Source organism: Protopterus annectens, chromosome 8.part0 (genome assembly GCF_019279795.1).
Source record: "Protopterus annectens isolate FY-2018-M chromosome 8.part0, PAN1.0, whole genome shotgun sequence".
In the NCBI taxonomy this organism is placed as follows: Eukaryota; Metazoa; Chordata; order Ceratodontiformes; family Protopteridae; genus Protopterus; species Protopterus annectens.
In genome coordinates, this window is record NC_056741.1 from 1988834606 (window position 1) to 1988853962 (window position 19357).

The following is a 19357-nucleotide window of genomic DNA, read 5'->3' on the forward strand; positions in this document are numbered from 1 at the left end:
GAATCTATGGCACCACATTCTACAGTCATTAGCATAAAGTATGGATGACTATTTTATCTGACTTAGCCACATCATGTAGCTATGCTTTCTTAACTGCATACACCCTGTGTGTGAAAGCTCATCATGCAAATTAGCTTTGGGTGATGCAGCAATGTTTTTTAAATCTTTGTGATCTTCCTCTAGTAGCCAACATACAACCTCCAGATCCTGCCTAATAGAATCACTAAACTTATACTCCTGTCTTCCATGCAGAGCACCATTATGTTATCTTCTGCAGAGCTGAACAGTATCTGATTACAGAGGATTTTGAAATTCCGCTCTTAACTCTGGGTTTTAAAATACAGAATCGTGGGCCTTTCTTACAATTTGCCACTAAACTCATTCCACTGGACCACTGTTTCTACACAGATTACCAGACAATCTCAAACATATTGGCCATGTCTTTTAAGTCCTACAAGAGAGAAAACTAGGATGTCCTAAACACTTGCGTTATAAAAATAAAATAATTTGGGATCAGCTTTGTTTCTTACAGAGAGAGACGTAGCTTGCTCACACTACCATTCCCCAATCTGGTGCCTCTCAACACTAAGTTGGGGATCAAAAAAAAGGTTCATTTCCCAATTTAGTGTTCTGCCCTTCTCTCCAAATAAAGTAGGAACATCAGGTCCAGGTCACAAACTCACATTTGTGTGAGTAGCAAAAAAAAAAAAATATATATATATATACATATATATATATATATATATATATATATATATATATATATATATATATATATGGCTCTGCTGACTGTGCCGTCTAACACTTTGTGCCTAGGGTGGCTGCACCTTTTGCCCCACCCTAATAGTGCTTCTGTTCCTACTTAACAGATATGCAGCTTGCAGATTGCCACCAGCACATTGTCTAAAGATATCTATACAAAGTTTGTTTTATACATTGCATTAACTATACTGGACCTCAAATGGCTGCATTTATTACTTCAGATTATCATTTACTGTATATTAGAAACCAAACTTGCAGAATTAGTTACCCTCCTTGGACACTTAATGTTCTAAAGGGGTGAATTAATGTGCAGGGAGATCACAAAAAATTAAGTTAGTCTATTCTGACACAAGATCTTTGTGAAAAGACTGAAATCCTTTACTAGAGCAATAGTTTCTTTTTCCCTTGGTAACCATAGCTTTCAAGCAGAAAACCAAAATAAATAAATAAAAATAATGTAACTATTATCAGGAGCAGCAATAGCAGTTATAAGATCCTGGCTTTTTTTTTCAAATCACTAACATCACTTTTTAAAAGCCAGAGTTAGAGGGCAGAAAAAAAAAACAATGAAAGCAAATAACTGCTGCAGCAGTTACAAGAACCTTTGTGTGTGTGTGTGTGTGTGTGTGTGTGTGTGTGTGTGTGTGTGTGTGTGTGTGTGTGTGTGTGTGTGTGTGTGTGTGTATTTGTTCTGACTGCCCCCCAGATTTACTAATCTTCTGTGTAAGACTAGATTAGTCTTACAGAAGCGCCAGTGTAAGAGTATGATGGCAGCACCATGCTTATTAATGAGGGCGCTGCCTCAACTCTAAAGCTTACACGGGCGTGGGCGAGTGTGGGGCATGTCGGACTGCCGAGCAGTCCAAAAATCCACACCCCTGCAATGAAGAAATGCCACAATTTGAGTTACATGAGCGAGTCCGCTCATATGTGTAAAATGTAACTCTATACTCCCCCATATGTTAAACAAAATAAAAGAATATTTTTTCTTTCGATATAGCTGCCCATATTTGCGGGTTTGCTTGGTTTGCCCATTGCTTAGCTACAGTTAGCAGCTTAAACACCAGAAGAGGATAATACGAAAAATATATGCAAATTAAGCAAAGTAGCGATAGTGTAGTGGTTAGTGCCTTTTCTCAAAGAGGAGGCATTCCCGGTTAGAGTCCCACTTCTGCATGTTCCATTTTCTGTGGGAAATCTGTATACAAAAATATTTCCTGACATTTTTTATGTATAAGTTTTGTAAAAGGCATTGAAATGTTAAATGCAGTAGTGAAGGAATTTTATATATATATATATATATATATATATATATATATATATATATATATATAAAGGTGAAATGGTTATGTATTCTGAGGCATGAGTACCTATTTTAAGCAATATAAAGCACTGCTAAGCACATTTTACCATTATTCAGCATATTTAAATTCAATTGCGTGTAGCTGCACACTGCGCTAACCAGCGCAACTGCAATGTATTTGCGCATAGCTGCTCGCCGTGCTAACCAGCACAATGTCAGTCAACATCAGGCAACATCGAGCAACATCGAGCAATGTTGAGCAACATTGGGCAAAGTCGGGCAAAGTTGAGCAAAGTCGGTTAAACACGCTCACACCTGCTTTACTGTACCTTAACGAGTCAGGTCTGCTCAGCAGGAAAATAAAAAGCAGTAACAGGGCTCGAACTCAGGATACTGTGCACTATAGTCACAGTGCTTAATCACTAAGCTATGACAGCATTGCACAAACATGCACTTTCAACAGACACATATCTATCAAAGGAATTTTAAACATTGCCAACATCAGCTAAGCAGGCGTGCCTACAGCTGAGTTTTTCCAAAAATGGCCAATCACAAATAAGTGTGGGAAATGAGACATATTTAAGCTCCACAGGTGGGAATACTTGCTATAACTGGTTGTAGCTTCCTTCTGCAGTCAGCATGGCTGGTGTTGGTGAAGGCACTCGATTTAGAGTGGAATGCTGGTGCATCCAGGAGTCCAAAGTAATGGTTTGGCTCCTTGTCTACAATCATGAGGAAAGACTCCTGCAGGGCCAGTACCAGGGTACCCAATATAAAATGGAGGCCTGGAACAGTCTTGCTCGTGTTCTTACCAGTGCCACTGGTGTTCCTCGGACTGGTGAGCAGGTCAGGCACCATTATTCTGACCTGAAGCAATGTAGAGAATATCAACTGGACCAGTGGATCCAGGAATACCATACGATGCCTAATGCCCTAGTACTGAGTAAGTAGCCATTGTATTAAGTAGTTAAGAATTGCTATGCTTGTCTATACTATGAATAGGTATGTCTCAATATCACTGCATTTACTTCACAGCTGCAGGTGTCCGGGCTATGAACCAGCAAACCCATGAAGATAGGCTGCAAAGGCTGCATCATGAGGCAGGTTAGTAATTATTCTGCATGTACCGTTATATAAAATAAATGAGAGAGCCTTCAAAAAGTCTTTTAACCCAATAAATAAAGATGTAATAATCCTTTAATAAATGTATGATTCATGGAGTGTGTCTGTTGTCATTTTCTTTGATATGTTGTTGTACTGTTGCATTCTACAAATAGTAGTGTTGTATTAAGCAGTGTCAACCCACACTTGGATAGGCCCATATAATGTGGATGAAGGGAGTGCCAGTATCTTGCATGCATATGTACAGCCAGCATGTACAGGTTAATCTGGCACATGAGTAGCTTGGTATTGTGTTCCCCAGAAATGTCAGTGTGCTGCCAGAAATGTAGGGAGCTGTTAACATATAACTGATACTTTCACCTGAACATAACTAGATAATTATATGATAGTAGACCTGTCAATGTACCATCTTAGCAGTAGTGTGTGTGTGCAACTCTCAAAATATGTTGCAGTAACATCTGCATCTTGGACAGTTTGTATGTAAGATACAGCTCATGTATATAATAATCTAGCAAAATCCAATTGCACAATATAAGGACATTGGGTAGTGTAATAATACATGTAAGGGACATATAACTGCAGTTAATAGGAATGTAGTGAAAACTAGAAGGATATATAAGTTGTTAACTGAGCTATCTTTTCCCACCCTACTGTATGTGCATAAAAAATGCAATTCCACACCTCAGTCGGTATGTCTAATCTCAAAACATTTGTTGGGACATATGTCCTGTTGGTTTATAAATATTTGCATTTATTTCTATGCATGTGCCCTTTTAAAATGCCACAATATTGGTGTCCTGTTGCCATCAATTCAGCCTGCATGCTGTTGTAATGTCCACTATTGTTCTATATATGCATGTGTTATGCTTGCTTTTCAACTGTTGAAAATCTGGTGTGTTGGTTTAATGGGAATACTTCTGCATGCTGTTATAACTAATTGGGAATGCTGTTGACTGTTACTAACCCATATCTTTATTAAACTCTCCAAAACATAGTTCGTATGGGAAGGCCAGTCCCAGCGGACCCACCTGTTCCACCTCAGCTGGTCATGGCACCTGGCACCAGCAGGTCTGGTGCCCACCTGGGACTTCCTCCTCCATTGGCCCTGTGCCACCTTTGGGTGGAAGCGCTGCAAGGGATGGGGCTTGGCCCCCCTGTGCAAGCGTGGGTGGAGGAGCACCTATCACCCTTTGAACGGTCCGGGCTGTGGTGCATAAAGAGATTGAATGTTCTGTTGCAGAACCTCTATGCCAGCTTGAGGCCTGAGTGGCGCAGCTCCTGGGTCAGCCTGCCCCTCCTACACAGCCCCCAGTACAGCCACCCTCTGGGCCATGAAGGTGCAGTGGTGGCTGCCCATGGGTGGGGACCTCAGTCCCACTGTTTCCATCTGGGGGCTCATGGGCTTGCGATTTCCAAACATCCCTCCCCGTCAAAGGTGTTCACCCACTACGTGTCATATACCGCCCCTGTATGTGTCTTGTTTGTCTTGTCTATTTACCTCCCCAACCTACCTCCCCAAATATACCTACTTCCCCTACTCCATATTCCACTCTCACCTGAAAAAAAGGGCACTCTGCTCCAAAAAAAAAAATTACTCCCCATCCATAGCTGCCCATTTTGCACACATGTCCACTGGACACATGAAATGTTATCTAATTGGCATTACAACATACTTTGTTGTCCTCACCCCTCTCTCAGGGGTTGAAGGGTTCATATCCACATCCAAATTTATTGCATATGTACAGCTGTTGCTGTTGAAGAAATGGGCAGCTATGAATCTTCCCTACACCTGTCCTGCACATCCAGAGCTATTTTCCATACTGTCTTTCCCTCTTTGTGTCCCTTTTTCACCACTTTCCTATCTCACCATTTTTCTTTTCTTTCAAAGAAATTAGTGCGGGGGTGAGCGGGATTAAGCACTATTAAGCAGTAGTGAGTGGGTTTGCGTGGGTTTGCGCTTGTTTGAACTTGGCTAAGCAATGCGCAGCAATGCGCAAACCCACACAAACCCGCTTACAACTGCTTAAAAGTGCCTTAGTCACAAACAAAATAAAACACCTCTGTAAGTCTCGAACCCCGGACCTTGCACACACTACACAACATGAAGTACCACTAATCCACAGTAGATATACATCAAGTTGGTACTTAAATAATTATATCATGCATCCGAATGAGTGAATGTAAAGGAAAATTAGGAATACCATACCACACAACTTGTTCTGTGGATGTTGACCAACAGTTGTTGTGGGATTACATTACATGACTGCGATAAGAGAAGCAGCCATTCTAGCAGAAAATAATGTTACACCATCACTTTACAATCCCACACAGTATCACAGCAGGACAAACACTGGCATATCTGTTTAGGGCAGAGGCCATACCTCCGAACTGTCCCTAATTTCCAGGAATGTCCCTGATTTTGACACAAATTTTAGCTCTGTCCCTCTGAATCCCTCCTAAAACTACTGACTTTGGGCAGAAAGGTGGTGAATTACACTTAATAAATAATGACAATAATTAAGAGTTAGACACTTCTTTTACTTCAGAAAAGGTGTATTAATTCATATGCTCTGATTCTCTCAATGTTTCAACTTAATGGCACTAATATTTTAAAGGTGTCCCTGACTGTCCCTGACTTTTTCTTGACTTTTCCCTGAGTCTGTTCAAATTTGTACCTGATTGGTTGAGAGGTCTGGCAGAGGCAGAAGCACAGAGGTATATTAGCCGTTCTGCTGTTACACACTGTGCAAATAGCTTTGGAAGGAGTTTCGGAAGCATACCCTTATGTAGGAATACAACACTGAAATACAAATGGATGTAGCCATGTACTGGCAGCAACTGTAAGAATGCCATTGCTCTATTGCTGAAAAGACCTGTGTGGTGCACAGACAAAAAATAACAGGCTATTCTCTGGCTATCATGTGGATAGGTCCACAGTTGGGAGTTACGCAGACAGACTGCTTGCCTTGATAAGCTAACATGTACACAGCAACCCTGTAAGTCCAGCAAGATAAAATCCACACAATACTACTTACGCTCTCTGTACTTTTGCAACCCTACCCAAATGTAGAATATACCTGTGTGTGCAGGGTCTACCAAGGATGTAGGTAAGCATACTCACTGTACTGAAATGTGTCCAGTTTTTCTAAGCAGCTCATGCTAATGTCAACACTAAAAAAGCACAAACTGTTTAGAACTGAGTAAATGAATATTCACAGTATAGCAGTTCACAAACAATTCTTGTGCCAAAGGAATACATCTCTATAACTAGCTTTGTATGGCAGTTAATTGTAACAGTTGAAAAGAAAGTACATCTTTCCATGTATCTTGAGGTAGCATTTTGAGGGGAGAGTACATTTATACACTGACAAGTGGGTACTGGAAGCAGCAACATTAGGTCTGAGTACAAAATGTAAATCTCTGGCTACACCGCTAGCTTCTGATATAAGAACTATACCAACCTTCTGTCTTAAACAGTGATGTCCACACCAAACAAGAATGATCTCCATCTTGGAAAGCTGAAAGGGCCATGCCTACATAAGTCAGCAATTTATAGTACTGGGTTGCTATGACAGTGATTACTGCAATTACTACACAGCAGGCTGCATGCAATTAGCAAATGGTGGCCACTAATTGGTGCAGAGGCCATCACATGCTCATGTGCAAATTCCTACAAAAGCAGGCTGCAATCTCTGCCAACAAACTTAATCACTCTATTGCAGAGACTGACAGAGAGAGAGAGAGAGAGAGAGAGAGAGAGAGAAAAGGAAAACGAAATATTACCAAATTATACAAAGGAAAGATATGTAACACATATGTATTTACTGGCATGTAGTAGATATTATTGAAGAATAGTCTACATAATGTGAAACATTCATATGTGGCAGCAGTACTTCTTTATGCACAGATGTTCTGCTTAACTACTGTTATGGACAATACTGTGTTTACCTGTGGGCAGTGGGATATATCTGTGAAATGTGTAGCTCAGCATTAAATGTCAAAGATCTGATCCATATTATCTGCGTTAGCAGTCTAGTATGCTTATCTAGCATCTGTTGCCATATATATCCCCCTAATATTAGTCTGTGTTCATATTTGACACCTGTTTGTGTTGCAGCAAAGCCCAACAGTTCAGTTGTGAGGTCCAGGGACTTACAACAGTGTGGACCATGTGTGTATATGCCACACACATATGGAGAAATACATATGTGTCATATATATTCACATCTGTATATGCCACACACATATGGAGAAATACATATGTGTCATATATATTCACATCTGTATATGTGCATAGAGCAGGGGACATATTGCAACTGTTTGTGAAGGGGGGAGATATATATGTTGGTGAAGGTTAGTATGCGCATATTTGTATGTAGGTTTTAGTGTTTGACAAACAAGACAGCATACAGTGCTGGTATATGACATGTGGTGGTTAAACACTGTGGGTGGTTTGTTCAGTTTGCAATGTTGAAGCCAGTAAGGCCTGCTAAAGCTACCTGGGCTGTGAACACCTTCAATGCACTTATCCCAAGACTGTGCGATTTTATTACATTACTGTACACCTTACATCCTTTGTATAATTGATATTCTCACTATGAAAGATGAAATGTATATATGCCTACATATATATGTATATGTAGAAAATGGATATGTATATGTGTATACATACACACACACACACACACACATATATATATATATATATATATATATATATATATATATATATATATATATATATATATATATATATATATATCTATATATCTATATATATATATGTATAGACATATATATATATATATATATATATATATATATATATATATATATATATAGGGGTCTACTTCATTTCACTGACACTTCATTTCACTGACGGTTCATTTGACTGACTAGTTTTATTAGCAAGAAAATGGAATATGCCCCCTTCCCCACTGTAGTGCGACCCTGGAGTTAGAATATATAGTTGGGGGGTGTGAGGGGCACAGCCCACAACAAAGAGGTGTGGGGGAAGCCCCCACTTTCTTTACTAAGCAATATTATATCAAAACTTAACAATATCATATGAAAGGAAGTGGGGGCTGCGCCCCCCCACACCCCCCCAACTATATATTCTAACTCCAGGGTCACACTACAGTGGGGAAGGGGCATATTCCATTTTCTTGCTAATAATACTTGTCAGTCAAATGAACTGTCAGTGAAATGAAGTGTCAGTCAAATGAAATTTCAGTGAAATGGGGTCAGTGAAATGAAAGTCAGTGAATTGGAAGTTAGGTGAAATGAAGTGGACCCATATATATATATATATATGTATATATATATATATATATATATATATATATATATATATATATATATATATTTATTTATATATACTCATACACACCTACATCTACTTGTTGCAATAGATTCTCTGTACTGTTGATTGACTGTGATGGTCAATATGTTTATGAATACGTCAGAGATATGTATCTGTGTGATAGCTTAGTGGGAAACTGTTTATGTTATGGTATTATGGGTCCTTGCTCTGATCCTAGCAAAAGCTGTGTATTCTGTTGCTAGGCAGAACAAGTGCTATTGCATACAGTGTGATTAAGTCCCTTGGTTTTAACTAGAGTGAGTCACTGGAGGCTAAAGCACTACATCTATGATTAATGATTGGTACCAATGTTGAATGCAAATCCTGTGTGTACTGTAGTACTAATTGAAGCTCTGGGCCTGTACAGCAATTATAGTTTATGTCCACATTCCTTGCATCCACTGGTTTGTGTGGTCCCTGTATTCATCACAGATTATACTTCTCAAGATTAAGGTTGTGTAAGTACTGACACACAGTACTATATAGTACACATCGAAAGCTTATCTGGGTTGTCATACCTTTGTGTCCTGTAATTATGTCTGATGTGTGTGTGGGTATGTCTGTAACATGTCCTTTGACATATGTGTGGTAATACATATAACTGCGTATCTAGCAACATTCATAGTGTACTACAGCAGTATGTGACCTATATTCCCAATTGTGCACATATTTTGACCACGGGTTTGGCATTAACAAGTTGTGTGGTATAATAGTAATACATTTACTGGACCTTACACCGATTGTGATGGATGATATATCTCTTGATGTATATGTGCTGTGACTAGGTGGTACATCGTGTTGCATACAGTGTGCCAGGTACTCCTGTATAGTCTTAAGCAGAACATGTTTCATTAGAGAGTGAGCAAGGCACTTTCAAGCAGTTGTGGGGTGAGCAGTGATAAGTGGCAGTTACAGTGTTTCACTCTCAGTTAGCTTATAGGTTGCTATATATGGCAGTTCAGTGATATCTGTACTGTATAATGTTAAATGTGCCATATGACTTGCTCAGACATATTTTTGTATTTATGTCTTCCAGGGATCATGGCCCACCACAGGAACCCAAGTTACAGTAGTGCTGAAGATGATATCATTACTAGCAGTATGATTCAGCACTACCATCTCATGTTCTCACGAACCAGCCAGGACCAGCAGCAGCGTACTGCAATGTGGCAAGATGTTGCCCACAGGGTCAATGAGGTAGGCCTGCATAACTTGACATATGAGCAGGTATGCCACCACTGCAGTGATCTTCTCAGACATGTCCATCAGTGTGCCGCTGATGTGCATAGACAACAGCTTGCAACAGGGGGTGGTGTTAATATCCATCCCCCCCTCACCAGAGTGGAGGAGCTGCTCATGAGCCTGGTGGCACCTGACCAACAATAACAGCAGCAAACATACACCAAGATGGAGGTCGGAGCCACCCAGCAAGCACACATGGATCATGCAGGTAACATGGCATATCTATAGACTACTGTTATCTGTATTGGTAGATCATGCATATGTGAGATGTGGAGTGTGTCATTCAAAGATGTGGAGCCTGTTGTTGTGCAATACTGATCATTTGGAACATAATTTGTAGCCCTGTGAATGTAAACTGTTGTTGTCCTGTAAGATTGCAAACACACAATAGCAATGCCACTGTTGTGGCCACTGACAAACTGTCTCATCTCTATGTAGGTACCTCTGGGGTGACATCAAGGCAGCAGACAGATGTTGGTGAGTGTGTTCTACATTTATTATTGTAAATAAAAAGTGCATGTCATAGTTAAGGTGTAGGCCATGTACACATGTAACACACCTACCCATAATGCATGCTGTGCATGTTTGGTGTAAGAGCACGCACATCTCACTAATGTGATTAGCTGCCTCAAACACATGGAATACCCAGACCATCTCAAACAAATGTGGCTAGACTGTAGTGACCAATGGATAGGCACAGTCGATACTCAACATGCACATAACATACACATGTATGTAAACCAGGATATGAAGCGCAGTGCAAAAACAAACTCTTAAACAAAACAAGCACTGTGAAGAGGACAGACTGCACCGGACAACCTTGCTTCCAACAAACAGCTTTATTATACGTAGACAGTAACCAAATCACACGTATTTCGTCTCTTGAATAAGACTTCATCAGACAAATAAAAACATGACAAACAACCATTTATATATGCTGACCTATTATTTAAAATGCCCAATAAGAATCTAGCAATCCTCATAAATTATGAATGAATGTGTGCATGTACTGAATGTTAAATGTATGTGGCATTGAACAAATCTAAATAAAATATTACAATTCAAAGATATAGGATGTGAGATGTATATGTGAATATATATACCACTTGTACAATAACAAATAATCATGAAGCCAATATTTTATATATATACATATGAAGCAACTTCGTGGCTACCCTGGTTTGAAACTAGAGACTTATTTGTATTAAAAATCACCAACTGTACTCCCATCTAGTGGTCAAAAACTGGATGTGCATTGAATTTCCATCCTAGGTATTGTTCTCTATTAAAGAGTAGTAAATGAAAATGAAGAAATGATAATAGATATGTGTACAGGAATCTATGAAGTATAAAGAATATATATATATATGTTTATGTATATAAAAGATAGATAGTATTATATATAGTGTGCATATTCTAAATATGTGAATAAATGTTGTACATAAGTTGGATATATACACAAATATAAAAATGTAAAAAAGATGAACACATAACAATGGCGAACCATGAATAAATGATATAATAAGTTTTTGACCACTAGATGGGAGTACAGTTGGTGATTTTTAATACAAATAAGTCTCTATTTTCAAACCAGGGTAGCCACGAAGTTGCTTCATATGTATATATATATAAAATATTGGCTTCATGATTATTTGTTATTGTACAAGTGGTATATATATTCACATATACATCTCACATTCTATATCTGTGAATTGTAATATTTTATTTAGATTTGTTCAATGCCACATACATTTAACATCCAGTACATGCGCACATTCATTCATAATTTATGAGGATTGCTAGATTCTTATTGGGCATTTTAAATAATAGGTCAGCATATATAAATGGTTGTTTGTCATGTTTTTATTTGTCTGATGAAGTCTTAGTCAAGAGACGAAATACGTGTGATTTGGTTACTGTCTACGTATAATAAAGCTGTTTGTTGGAAGCAAGGTTGTCCGGTGCAGATACACATGTATGTCATACACATAGCATTTTAGCATGCTACATATAAAGGAATCACAAACCCTCTGTAAAGACACACTCCAGTATCCAAAATTTCATCCACACATTACACATAATATACCTGAGGGGTAGAGGCCTATCGTGGGGCATTTAAACACTCTGCAACACACTACACATTCATGTCAGGGAATGCTCCTTATTGGCCTCCTTATAATCTCACGCAACAACTGGTTGAGAAATGGTGAATGTAGCCAAGGTAGTACAGTTCTGGTACAGCATGAGTAGTGCTGGTTTGTGAAACATTTGTAGCCTTGAGTGACCACCTGATGCTTCATGATGATGACCTATAGTACTATACCCCATCCATTTATTGTAACCACAGTACTACACATAGCTGTCATTGCTACGCACCATAATGATGCGTGTGTGCAAACATATGCACCTCTATACCATATGCATACCAATCACCATTTGCACAAATGACACATATATGTTTTGTGATGCTATTGAGTGGCTAGGTCATATGACACATACTGGGTATGTGTAGTGTTTAAATATGTAGTTGTGTTTTAGCATGCCATGTCATGGATGAGACTGGCATGTCCACAATATGATCTACACTCACCATAAGTACCATACATTGGGTATGTGGCCGAATGGTATTCCATCAATTATCCATACACCACTGATGATGTTGTATGAATACTCATCATGCATGTGCTAAAATGTATCCACAATTATTTGCTAAAGACACAGAGGCTGTAATCAGCACTGGATACCTATCTGATACACAGATACACATCCAGCAATGGTATGTACACCTGTGAGTTATGGTGCACAGTACATCACAGGGTTATAAATACCTGCACAGCAATGTTGTGTCCATGTATGCATTGTGTTCCAGGGGGAGGGCTATCACCTAATAACAAAACACATTCATCAAAGCCACGTATACTGTTAGTAACAAGGACTGACTACACTTGCACTGCATGCTGTTGAGCAACACATGTCCTGCATGCTGACATGTGTAATATGACTGTTTTGCTTGTGATACTGTACCCTACCATCACCTGCTATTGTGCATGTTCTGTGATTGCTGGTGTGTGTCTCTGCTTTCGGGAGGAGTGTAGTTTTGTTTGTGTGCATGTATGCATGTGTGCATGTGCATATGTGCATGTGTGCATGTGTGCATGTGCGCATGTGTGCATGTGCACATGTTCGCATGTGTGCATGTGGTCTGAAGTCATGTTCAGGTCTTAAATTGTGTTTCCTGTTTTCCTCTCACAGGTAGCGAGGTGGGGCTGGTTCAGTACAGCAGGGAACCTGATGTCACTGAGACAGACAGCGATCATGAGGATAGGTGTGTTGAGGCACAGGCAGGTTGGTCAGGGTCTGTTGTTGGGCCACCAATTGACAGTACACAAGTCTCCACCCCATCCATGCACACAGTCATACTGCCTGTACATCCATCATCACCATTGCCCTTAGCTGAGGGTCAGTGTATGGTTGGCACTGGCCAGGACAGTGTGGTATCTATGGCACATGTATCAGGACACAGCAGCCATAGCCAGATGTCTGGAATGGTACCACATAGGCAGATGCCCAGGGGTTCTCATCAGAGCACTGCTGGTCATCATGCCCCTGGCAGACATGCCACACCTCTTTCTACCACACGCATGTTCCAGGCTGTCATGAAGGCACAGACATGAATGGAGCGGTACACCAAACAGGGGCTAAGGGCACAGAGGGCTCGTAACACCTCTGTAAATGACAGTATCCATGACCTAGCAGGTGCCATACGTAACTACACTGAGGTCATTGATTGACATTGGGGTGAGACATTGGATGTCCTCCACAATGTCATGTCCATGTGTCAGGACAGTGCGGGACAGTTGAGACATCACCAGGTGGAGGTCACCGTGGACATCCAGCAAGTCACAGCCGCTCCCGTAGTGCCACTACCAGCCCCAGCAATGTTAGGGGGGCTGTTCACAGACCGTCCTAGCAGACCACATGCACATGGCTCTGGCCAGTCCCAGCAGGGACCTGGATCCAGTGGACATTTGTCAACCTCTTTGGATAGTACCCGATCTGGGTTAGTACCTAATACTGTCTGTAGTACCCCTGCCAGGCACAGGTTCCGTATTCATGGCCAGAGATGGTGATCTGTAAAGCCTGCCAGGTACAGTCTGTAGCTGTCTCACAAATCCCTGTATATGGCAGCCACATGGTGGAACTGTGCGCATACAGACACACACACACATAAACCAGAAACCTAGGGCAAACTCATACCCACACACATGACATCAACATTGGCCCATAACAGTACTCATGGCCTTCACACACACACTCACACACACATGTCGATTGTATGGCTCAGTGTAGGCCTCTGGCAAACCAACAACACACCCTGTGCATATGATGAAACCTGTGCCACCTCCTGTCATCTGTAACATTGATGCAGGAACAGGCTAACATGGTGCTGATGCACAGGGTGACTTTAATAAAGTATAGCAATGGTTGGATGTATAGCATGTTGTCAGCAGTAAAGTGTAATGATATCCTTGAAGGTGTAGCTGAGCAGGCATGATGCATTAAAGCTGTAATTAGCAATGTTGTATTGTTTTCACCAGTGTTTATTCCAATTGTGTTTTGTTTGCCCATGTGCCACTTGGCTGATGTGTGTAGTTGTGTCAGCATGCGTTATACAGAGGACAGTAAGTGTGGGGTGTGTGCAACACACATTTGCAGGTGTCCATTTGTGAACATGGTGGAGGTGCGCTGTCTGCATGTACATGCATATTGGACACATGGGCAGGGTGACATGCCCTGTATTGGCCAGCGTTAACACTCCATAGTTTCTATTGGTGGCCAGTATGCATTGTACTACACACATTTTAGAACTTGAGTACGCATGTGTCTGTATGACACGGGTTGACACTGTGCTGTGGGTGATGCTGTTATTGCTATCTGTCATTGGTTTGCATTACTAAGGTTAACACTGTCCCAGCTGCATAATCCTTTAGTAATGCATACTGTTTACCTACAGGGTTTCATGGACCGTGCTATCACAAACACAAGAAATTCTCACTTATACAGTAAAAGTGCATTAGTCTCATGGACCACTGCCATAAACTAAATATATAATAGAAGATGTGAAGTTGTACCAAAAAAGAGTTACATACCAAGAAGGGATAACCTCTCTGGTCAGTATCATTGGGAAAATACAAGCCCTCATTAAACATACAAGGCAAGCTTCAAAATACAAAATGGCAAGGATTCCAAAGACAACACTAAAGCTTTCTTTAGTGTTGTTTATAATCTACAGGGGAAATCTCAGATCGGGTCACAGTTAATGTAAATGGTCACAAAGTACATATATCTGAATGACATTGCCAATTTTATGTCAGACAGTTTGAATGCGGATTTCACCACCCTGTCGTTACACAAGGGCCACATTTCCAGACCTGAAGAATGTAAAACCTGATGATTCACAGACACTCTAGTTAAAACATCTCTTTACCAAAGTCCAAATCACAGTGGCAATGGTACTGGACAGTGTCCCTGGCTGTGTCATACACAAGCTGACATATGAAGTCACCACTCACCTAAACACTCTGTCCAGATGCAGCCTCTATACAGGTTACATACTTGTGGAATGACGCACGATAATGGTGTTCACAGTCCACAAGGGATGAGCTACAACGTCTTCTTCTTCTTCTCCTTTCAGATGCTCCCATTAGGGGTCACCACATTAGATCATCTGTTTCCATTTCTTCCTGCCCTTTGTATCTTGCACTGTCACACCATCCACCTGCATGTCCTCTCTCACCACAGCCATAAACCTCATTTTAGGCATTCCTCTTTTCCTGTTACCTGGCGGCTTCATCCTTAGCATTTATTTCACAATATACTCTGCATACCTCCTCAGCACATGTACAAACCAACTTAATCCTGCCTATCTGGCTTGGTCTACTAACCTTCAAACCTGGGCTGACCCTCTAATATACTTATCCCTAATCCTGTCCACCCTCGTCACACCCAGTGCAAATGTTAACATACATTGATTAAGGGTAGAACTACAACATATCCTGGAAACTCTCACCCTATAAGCCAGACAAATGTTATCTGGAAGGCTATGGAGCACAGCATTATGGAAATCATTAACAGAGACATTAACAACCTGCAAACACTGCACCATACCCACTTAGATTCTCTAAAGGCCAGATCATGGCTCCTACACCTAGTAGACTTCCAGCCAGTTAACAAGGCTATAGGTGAGGGACGGGAGGTCCACACAGCCAAGTTATAGCTCACCAGCAATTCATACCCATCCCACATTCTGGTATTATAGATAACCTCAACAGACTGACCATAAATGATTGTTAGATGATAGATTAACAACTGCCACACAGATGTAGGACACACAGTAACATTTGCAACCTCCATGTACAGTTCTATGCCAGTAACAAGTGGTATTCACCTGCACTCAGTAATGGGACCACTCCTGTTTGGCATATAGCTTTCTTGGGTACAAGCAAACACAGTATGGATATCTCTGCCCACGTTTGATGAAAATGCATACTGTGGGCTATACATTATTCTACAGATGACACACACATCCTCCAAAAGGGCATCATAGATTCAGATACCTGGTGTCAAACATGCTGTAAAGCTATAAGTCAAAGAAAGCATAGTTATCCACTTTTAGAAAACAAAGTATCCACAGAATACCACATAGGTAGTAGCCCCCAAAATGTGGAACAGGTACTAATGTATGCATAGAGCCATGTGTTTAGTCATCTCTCCTTTGATAATCACATTACCAAAGGGTTTTGGAAAGCCCTCTGTGGAGCACATAAGCAATAAAGGGTTTGCATACAGATCCACAGAGGTTGTTGCACACCTATAATGATTAGTCATCTTTGCCAAACTTTGCTTGCTTTGGAACAGGATTTAAATATACCTCAAGCATAAACCCTCACTTACACTCTTCATTAGAAACCGTGTTGAGTGGAGGTGAAAAAGAAGACGTAGCCCAGGGATCACTGCAGTGGCTAAGCTTGTCACAAGCATACAGAAGTGACCTAAGGTCTGGAAAGCACCAGCATGCTCTGGCAAAGATAACAGATGATTTCATGGAGAAAGCAGAGTACCCACCTATGAAATAATTGAGGTCACATGTATGTATATGGCTTTGCCCCACAGCTACCTTACATGTGTAATGCACATGCAGTTGTCACTGTGATATGTCATACACTAGAAAAATCAAAACCTACTCCACATTGACCAACGGTCTCACACACCTGGAACACACACAGTCAGCAATGCTAGATTCAAACGCCTTCCTAACTACATAAGGATACTACAGCAGTATGTATTTACACAACTCACTATACACATCACTGGGATTTCACCTTCCCACAGGTATATTTGTAGGATGGTGACATCATCAGACTTGACAAAGATGAGTATACCACTTTTAAGGGGTGTGAGTAGTCTCCAAAAAGGTTGCTCTGCCCCAGGGAGACATACACACTCACACAGATGGCAAATGCAGGAATCAAGCCCTTACCTAGTTACATTATGATACTACAGCCGTATGCATTTACATGACACGTTATACACATTACTGGGATTTCATCTTTCCACAGGTATATTTGTAGGATGGTGACATCATCAGATTTGACAAAAATGAGTATACCACTTTTAAGGGGTGTGAGTAGTCTCCAAAAAGGTTGCTCCTCCACAGGAAGACACACACACATTCAGTTGGCAAGTGCAGGATTCAAACCCCTACTTAACTACATTAGGATACTACAGCAGTATGCATTTATACAACATGCTATACACATTACTGGAATTTTGTCTTTCCACAGGTATATTTGTAGGATGGTGACATCATCAGACTTGACAAAAATGAGTATACCACTTTTAAGGGGTGTGAGTAGTCTCCAAAAAGGTTGCTCTCTCCCCAGGAAGAGACACACACACACAGCAGGGTTCTTAATCCAAACTAAGTACATCTTTACACTTTAGCAAGCAATATGGAGTTACAGGATGCAATACAGACATTACTTGCTGACAGTTTGCCCAAAGGTTTTTTTCACATTTGCTAACCTCAGCAGGCTTATCATACTATGTGTATTGTGAGTATATTGTATGCATAGGCCGAGACCATATCATATATGGGTTGATGCACCACATGCTGGCACACACAGGGTCAAACCAGTGGCTAAGCTTTGTCAACCCAGTACTGGACAATACACTCAAGAGGAGTAGGGTCATACAACCACAACACCAACAGTCTCACATAGACCTACAGTATAAGCACCAGCAAAACACACACATAAATACACATTACCATACTGGGAGAATACAAATATTAATCTGAAAAAGAGAGAGTGTCATTTAAGCAGACAAGCAAGCAACACGCACCTCCAAGCACACGCCAGAAAACACATAATACACCAAAGCAGTGTGCCTCATAACAGGCCCTAAGGCAAAACAACATACCCAACACACTAGTAATAGGTGACTCCATAGTCAGGCACACAGATGTTCCACTCACTCAGCTGGACAAGGGGAAGGTTACTGTCAGTTGTCTGTCAGGTGCTATGATCTACCACATAACACAAGCACTTACATCACTCCAGAACAGGTACATATATGACTTGTTCTTTGTACATGTCAGTGTGAATGATCTGAGACATACCTCCCAGGATAACATGACAAGAGATATATATTAGCTTTATGATCATGTAGCCCAGGCTGGTTTGACCCTGACCTTGAGTAGCATCTTACCTTCACCTACATGATACTGCAATATAATAGAAAGATGATAAACTTCAACAATTGGCTGAGCTTCTGGTGTCATTCACAGGGGATCCAGTCTCTGTCTGCCTGTGATGACATGATAGACAAGTCTCGTTGCTTCACTAGAGATGGTTTGCACCTGTCACCCCTATGCTTCTGAATACTGGCCAAGGCTCTTGCTGTCCCCATATTACCTTTTTTAGGCAAAGCTCAAAGGTTCATAGGTTCATAGGTAGGTACTAGGTTATCGGCCCTGGGGCCTATACAAGCCCAGCCAAAATGGTACCCTGGCCTTTGCCACCCAGGAAATTTATTTTCCTGTGCCACTGTCGAGCAGAGACACAGAAGTGATCCCCGGGGTGAATTTCCTATTTCCCATCCAATCATGAAGATTTTTCTTGAAGAGTGCTAATGAGGAGCTTTGTTTGATATAGATAGGTAGTTTATTCTGGAGTATGGGAAGTCTCTGGGACAGGAATCTATCCCTCTGGCATGTTCTGTTTATTGTGGTGACAAGGTTTAGGTCACTAAAGTGTGTAGCTTGGAGGGATTGGGATTTCTTTAAGTGGAGCATGTCCAACAGCTCTGGGTTTGACATAGCTTTGTATGTTAGGCAGAGATCACCTCTGAGTAGGTGATATGCAACGGAGTAAAGCTGGAGTTTCTTGAGACGGTCTGCGTAGGGCATCTGTTTGAGGCCGGTAATCCTCTTTGTGAGATATTTCTGCGACCTTTCCAGTTGTTGTAGATGTCTTGTGAGGTACATACCAAAAGGGGCATTGTAC